The sequence below is a fragment of the Lissotriton helveticus genome, chromosome 7 (assembly GCF_964261635.1).
Source record: "Lissotriton helveticus chromosome 7, aLisHel1.1, whole genome shotgun sequence".
NCBI classification, from domain to species: Eukaryota; Metazoa; Chordata; class Amphibia; order Caudata; family Salamandridae; genus Lissotriton; species Lissotriton helveticus.
In genome coordinates, this window is record NC_136068.1 from 1,579,041,502 (window position 1) to 1,579,053,992 (window position 12,491).

Sequence of the window (12,491 nt, forward strand, 5' to 3'; positions counted from 1 at the left end):
TTAATGTTTAATTCCATGCGGCGTATATAAGGGTCCATATAAAGAGCAAACAGAAGTGGGGAGCAAGGGCATCCCTGTCGAGTCCCCCTTTTTATGTTGAATGGAAGGGTATATCCAGCATTTAATCGAATGCGAGCGGTCGGAGCCTCATATAGCACCTGTAGCGCTCTAACAAACCCCCCTCCAAACCCCAATCTCCTCAGTATATACCACATAAAGTCCCAGGAGACCCGATCAAAAGCTTTTTCAGCATCTAGTAACATGATCGCCATCGGGTCTCCTGTAACCTCTGTAGCATCCAAAAAGGTAATTACTTTTCGTATGTGATGGGTAGAGCCTCTCCCTGGTATAAATCCATGTTGATTAATGCTCACAAGTCTATTGATAACTTTGGCAACTCTAAGAGCCAATACCTTTGAATATATTTTTGTGTCTGCATTCATCAATGTTATGGGTCTATATGACCCCGGTTGATTAGGGGGCTTACCCTTTTTCAGAATTATAACAATATCTGCTCCTGACCAACTTTTCGGGATTGATGTTTCTCCCTGTGCCTGCTGGATTGTAAATGTCAAATCCTGTTTGATTATATCCCAAAAAATTTTAAAAAATTCCACTGGGATCTGATCAGGTCCTGCGGCCTTCCCAGTGGGTAAACTAGTCAAGGCAATTAAAATCTCATCAGAACTAAGTGGTTCTTCCAACCCCTTTGCCTCATTCTCCAATAACTTTATTACTGGAATATCTTGTAGGTAATCATCCATCTTAGAAGTATCTGCTGGGTTCTCTTGATTATACAGCGAGGTATAGAATTTTCTAAACATTTCTCTTATTCCCTCATCATCCGAGACATTAATTCCTAATTCATCCTGAACCTCTCTAATTTGACTAATAGACACATTCTGCCTAGTTCGAATTGCTAAAGTTCGACCCACAGATTCATTAAACTCATAACATCTCTCTCTATTTGCTAAGTATGTTTTAGCAGCTTTGTTGGCTATGCTCTCCGATGCTTCCATTTTTGCTTTAGCTATTTTTATTAAAACCTGATCTAGAGGTGCTCCCCTTATAACGTTACCAGTTAATTCCTCCTCTGCTTCCACAACCGCTTTAGTAAGGTCTTCATCTCTTTGCCTTTCCTTCCTCTGTTTCGCTACATTATAGCTTATTGTCTCCCCCCGAATGGCTGCCTTGAATGTATCCCAAACATTCCCTGCTTCCGTACTACCTCTATTGATATTCAGAAAATCAGTAATCCACTTTTTCATGTGAATGATATATGCCTCATCCTTTAACAATCCCCTCTCAAAAGTCCATGTACGATCCGGTCTTCTGCTACTATGGGTTACTGTTAAAATAAGAGGGTTATGATCTGAAACTATGCGTGGTAATTTTTCAATTTTTAGTTTTGATTGAAGTGAGTTTGAAGCAAAAAAGTAGTCTAACCTAGCACATACCCTATGGGGTGCTGAATAGTATGTGAACCCCTGCTTATCGGGATGAATTGTCCCCCATACGTCCATCAAAGCATTATTCCTTGCAAGTTACCCAGTGCCCACCATATTCTCTTTTTTCTACCCTGATACCCCCAGTTAGAAGCCAGTCCAAGCCCCCCTGCCCCATTAATGTTAAAATCACCAGTCAAAATAATATTTGGAGACCAAGTGGAGAGTTCCAAGTCCAAAAAATCAAAGATATCAGGATCATCCTCCGTTGAACCATTTACACAGCCTAAAGTAAACCATTCCTCATTGATTTTACACTCTATAATAACCCATCTCCCCATCTGTCTTCGAGTTTTCTCCTTATTGTAAAATCCCTTTTTTTAGCCAAAATTGCCACACCCCTATTTTTGGCACCCTGTTTAGAATAAGCTAGAACTTGATATCCCAGCTGATTTAACAAGCACTCCTGGTCTACCGCTATATGAGTTTCTTGCAGACACACCAAGTCCACGTTTAGACATCTTAGCCAGGTCGCCACCCGCTGCCTCTTAGTTTGATCGTTTAAGCCACAAACATTTACTGTAATTATACGCGTACCCATCAGTGCATATCCGTTATTTGCCTCAACAGATTGACATCAACAACCCACCTTGTTTTTTCATTTACTGCTTTAAGTGATCTGCTTATCCATTGACTGTTACATATTTCAAAACATCTTCCCTGTACATTATTATTAAACCAAATACCTAGCAAGTGCCCTGTACCCCTCGCCGTCCCCTCCTCCCCCCAACCCCCCCATACGGGCAAATAGGTCAGTCCTGACCTATGCGTGACAGCTGAACCCCAGGCGTCACCCGTTCCCTCCCTCCCTCCCCTGCTCTAGTTACCGTTCACTTCTTTATGCCATTATACCATCAAGTGATCAAAGTTTTTGTTTTGTCTGCATTAGTGCAACCTCCATATTTTTTGTGCCCCCTTTTCTTTGCTTGATCTCGTCTAGATACTCCTGCGCTTTAATCTCAGAAAAAAGATCCTCGTCTGCCCCTTATCTATTACTTTAAGACGAGATGGGAACATTAAATATGCTTCGCAACCCATATTTTGGTACGGAGTTATCATTTTCCTCATCCGCCATCTCCTCTCAACCGTGACATGGCAGAAATCGGGACGAGCAAAAAAAGTCATACCATTGAATGTCCGTCTAGCTTCAGGTTTAGCTTTGTCCATAATCTCCTGCCTTAGGAGAAAATTCCCAACAAATATCAAAATTGCCCTAGGCTTATCACTAGGTGAAAACCTTTTTTGCACCATAGGGAACCTGTGCGCCCTTTGAATCTCCTTTTCCCACGCCCAACCCGTTAACTCAGGAAGGGCCCCCTTAAGCAGCTCAATGACAAATGCCCGCACATCCTGTCCTTCCCTTCCTTCTGCCAAACCTAATAGCCTAATGTTGTTACGGCGTTGGCGGTTCTCATAGTCCTCGAGTTTCCAGTGTACATCGGTTGCCATTTTTTCCTGCTCCTTCCGGTACTCATTCCAATTCCCAACTTCTGTCTCCAATTTCTCTGTTCTTGTTTCTACTTCAGTAACCCTTGAAGCCATGTCCGAGTATAGTTTATTAACTTTTTGAAGGGATACTTGTATTTTTTGATTAGCTTGCTTTGCCCTCCGAGACTCAGCTCTAGCCTCTCCCTGCATTTGTTTTAATGTTGAAAATAACATATCCATCGTTGTAGCTTGAGCAGAGGAGTTGGAATTGGGCAAAGAGTCTGGCACAGGGGCAGCACCCTCTTGATAGAGTTGTGAAGTTGCAGAGTAATCCCAATCTAGCCTTTTCGAGATTTCTGTATGTGAGGGACTCCTATTTGTTTTTGATTTACTGCGTGGTATATTTTTTAGTCTTTTCCCCCTTCTTTTAGTGGTCACTTTATGTGTTTCTTCAGTATCCGTAGTTACAGATTTGGACTCCAACTCAGATTCAATCTCAGAAATCTCAATATCACTTTCTGATTTGGAGTCCTCTTTCTCCACCTCATTACTATCCTCTTCATCTTTAACCGAATAGAAACATTCGTCACTTGGAGATCCCAAATTCAACAAGGGACCAGCTGGAGGTTGCATAGCAGAAGCTGGACTACTGTCTGTCATGTCTATCCCTGAGCCATGGTTTCCACCGTCTTGCACTACTTGCTCTGCTTGTTTATTTCTAACACCCTTTTCTCCAGTTAAAGCTCCAAAGTGCTCTTCAGTGCACTGTGAGGGGGATGGTGGTAAGGTTGTATTCGGGGTAATAGGGTTAACGTAGGCAACAGACTGTACACCATTCACCCCATCCGTGGTCGTCTCGTATTCAGCGGCCACCGTCTGTATAGGCCTCTCTATCCCATCTACCCCATCCACCAATTCCAATAATTGAGTCTGCATCCTCTCATTACATACATTGTCAACACCCTCAGTTCCCTCCTTACCGGTACCGGTAGTCGCTGCAGAGCTTGGGTCATTGTCGTTTTCTATTATGTGCTGTTCTATGTCCAAGGCCTCCGGGTAATCTGATTCTCCTCCTGGTACAGCGACATAGTAACTACCCCCATCAAGAGGCTGATCACGCATCTCGTCTTGCTGTTGTTCAGGGAGCAGCATCCTCTCCACCTCTGGCGGCGTCCTCTCATTCCCCGGTCTGCACTCCAGACCCGCCAGGCACGCATCCGGTGTTCGCAAGATATCCTCTGTAGACCGAGCATTAATCTCCCCTGCATTCTCTACCAGAGCCGCTCGGGACTCCGCACACAACTTTGACAGCCCATACTCAGCTCCGCCATCTCCGCCATCTCCGACGTCTGTCTGCGGAGGTGCCTGTAGTAGGGCGGTTACGGCTTCCGTCTCTGCCGCCACCACCACCGCCGTTCCTGAGGATTGAACCATAGCGGGCGCTGCAAAAGATTCCGTAAGGTAGGCTGTCGCATGTTCCCCTCTTTGCCCGCAGCCTTACCAGTGACTTCGTTATTCTGGCGTTTTGTTTTTTTATTCACTTGGGCTTTCTCCCTTTTCTCTCTTATCTTATCTTTTGCTTCTTTTAATTTCAGTTTCAATTCGATCTTCTTCTGTGACTTCTCAGCGCTATCCTCATCTTCCTCCGGATGATCTGCAGCCTCCAAGTTATCTTTTACCATGTTTCTAAGGATCCGAGTTTGTGACCGGAGATTAGAACTCGGGACCACTCCGGGGTCGCTTAAAGTGGCATAGTCCTTCTCTCTCTCTCTCTGAGTGTCTTTCTGCGGTCTCGGACTGCGTAGAGCCATATTTTGCATTGGATTTTGTTGAAAGGTGGGCACCGAGCTACCTCTAAATCCAAACCAGCAAAGTATGTTAGCAAAGCTCGATCTGCCCCTCACTATCCAGCGAGAGAGCTGTTCTAAAAAATTAGCTGAAGGCTGCATACTGTCGTTCTATAGAAGGAAATCGCCGGCATCATTTCCCCGTTTTTTTTCCTCTCCTATGCGCCTTCATTGAGCAGGGTCAGGAGCTGGGAAGGTAGCGACTGCTCCCTACGGTCTGTCAGCGGCCATCTTGCCGGGGAACATACCTTCCATGTCACGCGCGACCCTTTGAGCCACTGCTGGCTTCGTAGAAAACGCAACTTTGCACACACACTTAATGCTTACAGTGACACTACAAGTCCCAGAATGCAACGCTGTGAGGTTTGTGAGAAGAGAGACCATCGAGGAAGGCATGAGGATGGCAGAGTTAGGACTGTGACTGGAGATTAGCAGTGAGTAGGACACATGGGAGATTTAAGACTTCGGTGCGGAGGAGGGGGGGTGAGGAAGAAAGGGGTTTGCATTTAGTTTTTCTAACAATGCGAGCAATGATGAGGTACACATAAGTAATGATAAATTACATCAGCAGTTTATAAACTATTTTATGAAAAGCGCATGCGATTCTAAAGGTCAGCAAACCATGACTCTCATTTGACTAAACGAGTGGCAAGAAAGAGGGAATGCTACTTTTGATTGAGCGCTATATAAGAAGCCAAGGACTAATTAAGTCACCAGTGTTCTGACTGTATGTAGTATGACCGTCCTGACCCAGTCAGAACCGGTCGCTCCACCCGCTCCTGGCCGTCCTCTACCTGTGCCAGACTGTGCCCTCGCCCTGCTCTGCCTCGTGTGATATCCTGTACCTGTGGTGTCCTCTACCTGTGCCAGACTGTGCCCTCGCCCTGATTGCTCCATGTGGTATCGTATTTGCAGATTGTAGTAGTACCTGTGCCAGACTGTGCCCCTCGCTCTGCTTCGATTACTGAGGTATCGCACTTGCCGCTTTGTTCAGTATCTGTGCTAGACTGTGCTACACTGTGCCCCGATCTCGCCCTGCATTGTTGTTGTTGTTGTTGTTTGGTGCCATTTTGTGCCCCAGCCCGGCTCTCCTCCCCGCTCCCTGCCGCTGCTCGCCCGCGGCCCCACCCCCGCTCCCTACAGTATCAACAGCCGATCCCCTCCCCACTCGCCACCCCGCTCCCGCCTCCCAGCTGCTTCTCCCTCGCTCCGCCCCCCTCCATCATCCATTCATGGCAGTGCAATTTACGCGCAGCGTTCACACGCAGCGGACGTGCCCTATGCGCGCCGAAGGCGCGCCAAAGGTAAGCCTGTCTACGCCCAGCGCCAGACCCCCTGGCACCCGCAAAAACCACTCCACCCGCCTAACATACGACGCCGCCACCCTCCCTGCTCTCAACACCAGCCGACTCCCCAACTGCCACCAAGCCGCCCCAGGACGCACCCATGGACCCTTCACCTGCCAATCCTGCAAGTTCTGCTGCATCAAGAACCAATCTACAACCACAAACGCCAAACAGAGCTCAAACAACAACCACCTGAAGTGCATCCTGCTCAACACTCGCTCGGTCCACAGACACGCCATCGAACTATGGAACCTACTCGACACCACAACACCGGACGTCGCCTTTCTTACAGAAACCTGGATGAACGCCTCATCAGCGCCCGACATCGCCATAGCCATCCCGGACGGTTACAAGATCATCCGTAGGGACCGCATCAACCAAAGAGGAGGAGGAATCGCCATCGTCCACAAGAACACCATCCGCATCACGACCAGCTCCGACAACCCCCTCTCAGCCGCCGAACACCTTCACTTCCAGATACACACCGACCCCAAGACCACACTTAGAGGCACCCTCATCTACAGACCACCAGGTCCCGCACACAATTCTGCGAAGACATCACTGACTTTATCAACCCACACGCCCTCCCCTCCGAGGACTACATTCTCCTAGGGGACCTCAACTTCCACTTGGAAAAGAACAGCAATAGCAACACCACCACCCTTCTGGACAACCTCGCCAATCTCGGACTCAAACAACTGGTAAACACCCCCACCCACTATGCCGGACACACGCTCGACCCAATCTTCTCCAGCAAGCACATCTCCTTCAATCACGCATCAGGACTCCACTGGACGGACCACAGCTGCGTCCACTTCAACTTCAGAAAGACCACGACCCACCACCACACACAGCAAGTCCCCCGCAGAAACTAGAACAAAATTACAACCGACCAGCTCACCACATCGCTAAACCAAAACCATCCCGCCAGTTCATCGGACCCAAATGAAGCAGCCATCAATCTCGCACAATGGATCACCCACTGCGCTGACGAATTGGCACCCTTGAAAAAACATCACAACAAGCCAGGAAGCAAAAAAGCCTCTTGGTTCAATGACGACCTAAAGAACTCCAAAAAGAACTGCCGCACCCTGGAGAAAGCCTGGCGAGGAAACCCAACCACAGACAACATGACCGCCCTCAAGAACGCCACTCGCAAATACCACCAGCTGATCCGATCCACCAAGAAATCAGCATTCAAGGATCGACTCGACAACAATGCCCACAACAGCAAGGAACTCTTCAGCATCGTTAAAGAGCTTACCAATCCCAACGCCGACACCAACGACATCACTCCCTTTCAAGACCTCTGCGACTCTCTAGCCTTGTTCTTCCAGAGCAAGATCGCTGACATACACAACAGCTTCGGCGACCAGCCCACTCCCTCTACCACCGAACTGAAGCCCACCACCACCCTTTGCGCATGGAACCCGATCAGCACTGAAGACACCATCCGCTTGATGAACTCCATCCACTCCGGATCACCAACCGACCCATGCCCTCACCACATCTTCAACAAGGCCGACGCCCTCATCGCACCCCAACTCCGGAATATCATCAACTGGTCCCTCAACACCGCTACCTTCCCAGAAAGCTGGAAACATGCCGAACTCAGTGCCCTCCTGAAGAAACCTACAGCAGACCCCACTGAACTTAAGAACTACCGCCCCATCTTGCTCCTCCCATTCCCTGCCAAAGTCATAGAGAAGACCGTCAATAGTCAACTCGCTGCCTTCCTCGAGTCTAACGGCTCCCTCGACCCCTCACAGTCTGGCTTCCGAGCCAAACACAGCACCGAGACCGCCCTCATCGCAGCCACAGATGACATCCGAACACTACTCGACAACGGGGAAACAGCTGCCCTCATCCTCCTGGACCTCTCCGCAGCGTTTGACACAGTCTGTCATAGCACCCTTGTACAACGCCTTAGCAACGTCGGGATACAAGAAAAAGCATTGGATTGGATCATCTCGTTCTTTGCCGGAAGAACCCAGAGAGTCCGCCTCCCCCCCTTCAGTTCAGAGGCCACCGAAGTCATCTGCGGCGTACCACAAGGATCATCGCTCAGCCCCACCCTTTTCAACGTCTACATGAGCCCCCTTGCATCCATCGCACGCCAGCACAACCTCAACATCATCTCCTACGCTGACGACACACAGCTGATCCTCTCCCTCACCAAAGACCCAAATACCGCCAAAGCCAACCTACACGAAGGAATGAAAGAAGTAGCCGAATGGATGAAGAACAGCCGCTTAAAACTGAATTCTGACAAGACGGAAGTCCTCATCCTAGGATCATCCCCCTCTGCATGGGACGATTCATGGTGGCCACCGGCCCTAGGCAGCGCACCAAAACCAATGGACCATACTCGCAACCTGGGATTCATTCTAGACTCCTCCCTCTCGATGACCAGACAAGTCAACGCCGTCTCATCATCGTGCTTTAACACCATACGCATGCTCCGAAAGATCTTCCGATGGATCCCCACCGAAACAAGAAAGTCGGTCACCCATGCACTTGTCACAAGCCGACTGGACTACGGAAACACCCTCTACGCCGGAACCACAGCCAAATTACAGAAAAAACTCCAACGCATTCAGAACGCCTCCGCCCGACTCATCCTAGACATACCCCGCCACAATCACATATCCGGTCACCTGAGAGACCTTCACTGGCTCCCCGTCAACAAGAGAATAACGTTCCGCCTTCTCACCCACGCACAGAAGGCCCTCTACGACCTAGGACCCAGATACCTCAACACGCGTCTGACCTTTTACACCCCCACCCGCCAACTACGTTCGTCCAATCAAGCCCTCGCCGCTATTCCACGCATCCGAAGAACCACCATGGGAGGAAGATCATTCTCCTACTTAGCGGCCAAAACCTGGAATTCTCTCCCCACCCACCTCCGCCTTACACAGAACCACCATTCCTTCAGAAAACAACTCAAAACTTGGCTATTTGATAAGTAGCGATCCCCCCTCCCTCAAGCGCCTTGAGACCCTCTGGGTGAGTAGTGCTCTATACAAATGTTGACTTGACTAGTATCCAGTTCAGGAATTGCAGAGTATTTTATTGTTTTTGTTTGTCATGATTTTACTTGTGTTTTCTAATCTTTGCCTTCAATTGAAGTAAAGCAAGATAGTAATAATTGTAGCCTCCGGTCTTGCAATAAAATTCTGCTATTTTAAAAGTAAACACGATGCGTGCAGTGAATCGCGAAGGGGAGCTCGAGCCTTCTAATCCAAAGTAAACACGCTGCGTGTAGTGAAACGTGAAGGAGAGCGCAAGCCTTCAAATTGAAAGAAAACACGACGCGAGGATTAAAGCGCGAGGGATATCTCATGCTGGCAACAGAATAAACAATAGTGGCAGCATTCTGAATCTAAACATAAACCGGAAAAGATAAATATATGCACAGCGAGCTCTGAAGTGAAGAGAAAGCTCGTAGCTGCTGCTTAGTTGCGCACTCTCATGCTGGCTGTCAGGCGAAAACCAAATGGAAGGAAAAGCTCGGGGATGTAATTAGGGGGGAGGAGAAGCGAGAGAAGTGAGGCCGAGCGCACACTGCGCGCGCTGGGGAAGTGACAGATGCCTGAGGCTGATGGCTTTGATGTGGACACGCTTTCCGCACGAGTGCACCACATGAACTGTCCGAAATCCGCGATGGTTTCAGACCTTGGTTCGGCCTCTATACTTTCGTCTATTATCCCTTGCGGGATTAATAGGCGAGACCTAAAAATCAAAACCTTGTTGATGTTGCCATCAATGTCCTGGGGTGTTGTAACACTCCTTAGTGGACATTGACTCCTTAGAGAGTCTGCTTCAATGCAGGGATTTAGAGCTTGCTTTCTCTGCCCGCATGTAATCTTGATACTTCACAGGGTGAACATGTGAAGGGAGCCAATGTTGGGCGACACATGGGTCCAGATGAATCAAAATTCCATTTCGCATTCCCTAAATAGCGGATTTTCGGTAATCGCTATTTAAGGAATGCAAAATGGTAAGTAAGCAAATAGCAATTACCTAATAGCGATTACTAAAGATTCTCAATTAGCTAATTCCTATTAGGTAATACTACTTCATTTGTCCCGATGGGCCTAAAGGCCCATAGGTGCAAATGTTTTTGCATTACCTAATTTACAATTACCAAATTGGTAATCGCAAATTAGGTAATGCAAACCCAAGAGTGCCAGGGGCCCTAAGGCACCACCCCAAAAATGTGCACCTGTAAGCACACACATGCCTTAAGGGCATGTGTGCGCTACGTGGCACTATGAAAAATGCATTTTTTGTGCATTTTCATAAATTGGTTACCATTGACTTGGTTGACTTGGTCGATGGTAATAACATTTCCTAAATGCCCAGTTTGTGTTTAGGAAATACTTGGTACATGTGCTTAGGGAATCGCAAACTGATTCCCTATTTGTAGTCACAGTTTTAGGTAATCGCAATGTTTTGCGATTATCTAAAATTGCGACTACAAAGCATTTCCTACATCTTGAAAGGCTCTTTTGCATTCGCAAACAGTCAAATGTAGCGATATGCACTGTTTGCCAATGCAAAATGGTTTCATACATGTAGCCCATGGTGAGTTGGCAGGTCAGACTTTGCAAAAATATTCATGTATGTGACTTAAATCACTGTATTGCTCTGCTACACAGGACTGGCAATGGCTAAAAAGTAGAAATTGGTTTTATATATATATATATATATGGAGAAAGATAATCGTCATTAAACTGCAGCTCATTTGAAAATCTTTCATTATTTGAATGAGAGAGGTAGCCTACTTTCAGAGTCAGGAGAAATCGAACAATATGCATCTGCAGGGCAGCCTGTGTAGGATCAGATGAACTAGATGTTTTAACGATGGAGCCACTGGAGAGGCTTGCAGGGTTCAATCAATCAGTTCTGTCTTGGGAAGCCTGAACTTTTAGGTAAGCACTGAACAGTGCAATATAAAACTTTAGAAAAATAGTGGCAAAGGCACTCTCAGCAGACACCGAATTTCCGGTAGTTATCAAGATAGGTGTTCAAAACAGGTATTGCCAGCAGGAGCACCTGCCTCACAGACTTGGACCAAAAGCAGCTCATTTGAAGTCCTCCATTTTACGCCATTGGCCAACTTCACGCGCGTCACCATGGCAACGAGGAGCAGTTCTCACCAATTTGAGCGCCAGTACATCGCGAGAAGAATAGAATGCCTTCTTGTAGGCTGCTCCCACTGTCCTAGGTGCCAGCAGGCCGGAGTCCCCTGATAGTGATGAGCTAGCGACAGTACCTCAAATTTCACAGTAAAGCACTTGAAGATCAAAAGAATTCGGTGCCTTATCCCTTCATATGCCGGACTTGTGGCCTCATCAGGACCCAAGCAGTGGCTTTCTACAGGAGGCACATGAAAGGAGGACATCTTGGAATGGCTTCTCTAAGGGTAGTTTGGAAGAGGGTTGTCGTAACTGCGATCACTTGCTATGTTTTAAGAGCCACTTCAGAGCACTATAGTGCTGTTAGCTTCCAAACCAAAAAACTCCTGAAAACAGAAAAGGGGCGTGTGGTCCAAACACTACACGAGAAGCCATCTTTTTGAGCAGGAATCGGACCACAAAGAGATGAGGTTAGAATCCCTCAACTTCGGGTTCCAACAGTTTCTTCTGAACGTGCACGCCTCCTCTATAGCGCTGCATCAGTAATGCGAGATATTTCAGAAGAATTTACTGAGTTTTACACAAGTGGGGAATGGGATCAAAATAACAGGCCAGAATCACGTTATGGTCCATTATGAGGATTGGAAAGGAGCCAGAATGCAAAGTGCCACCAATGCTGCAAAGCCCTTCTTGACAGACCATGGCCCAGAGGCACTGAAGAACAAATGGCTTTCAGATGTTTTATTAACCCCATATGTTTGGGGTCGGTGTACAGCGACAGGCAAGATGCCCGAAGCTCAAGCCCTTTAGAGCTCCCACTGCTCCCCCATGGTGTGTCCTGGCTCCAGCCATGTGCAGGTGACTGCCTATGCCCCAGCTAGGTACAGGTAGGCTAGACCAGCTCATGACAGCATGGCAGACCAGGCCACAGCAAGGCCTCTCCAAGCAGAGCCGTGGCGGGAGAGGCGGCGGGCCAGGGGGCGACCAGAGGCCCTCTCCTAAAGCCCAGAGCTTAGGCACAAATTACAGTAATTAGATCATTTCCTTCAACCAAGCCTTGGTGATGAGCACAGCCTGCCCAGGCAGAGGAGCATCTCGTGAATATGGAGCGCTGCTGTATGTTTCTGATTACCATCTGATGTCACAGGCATGAAGCACGCATAGGCCAGCACCGCTTGTGCGGGTATAAAGTGTTCGTCCACGCCATGGGAAGGGGAGAGC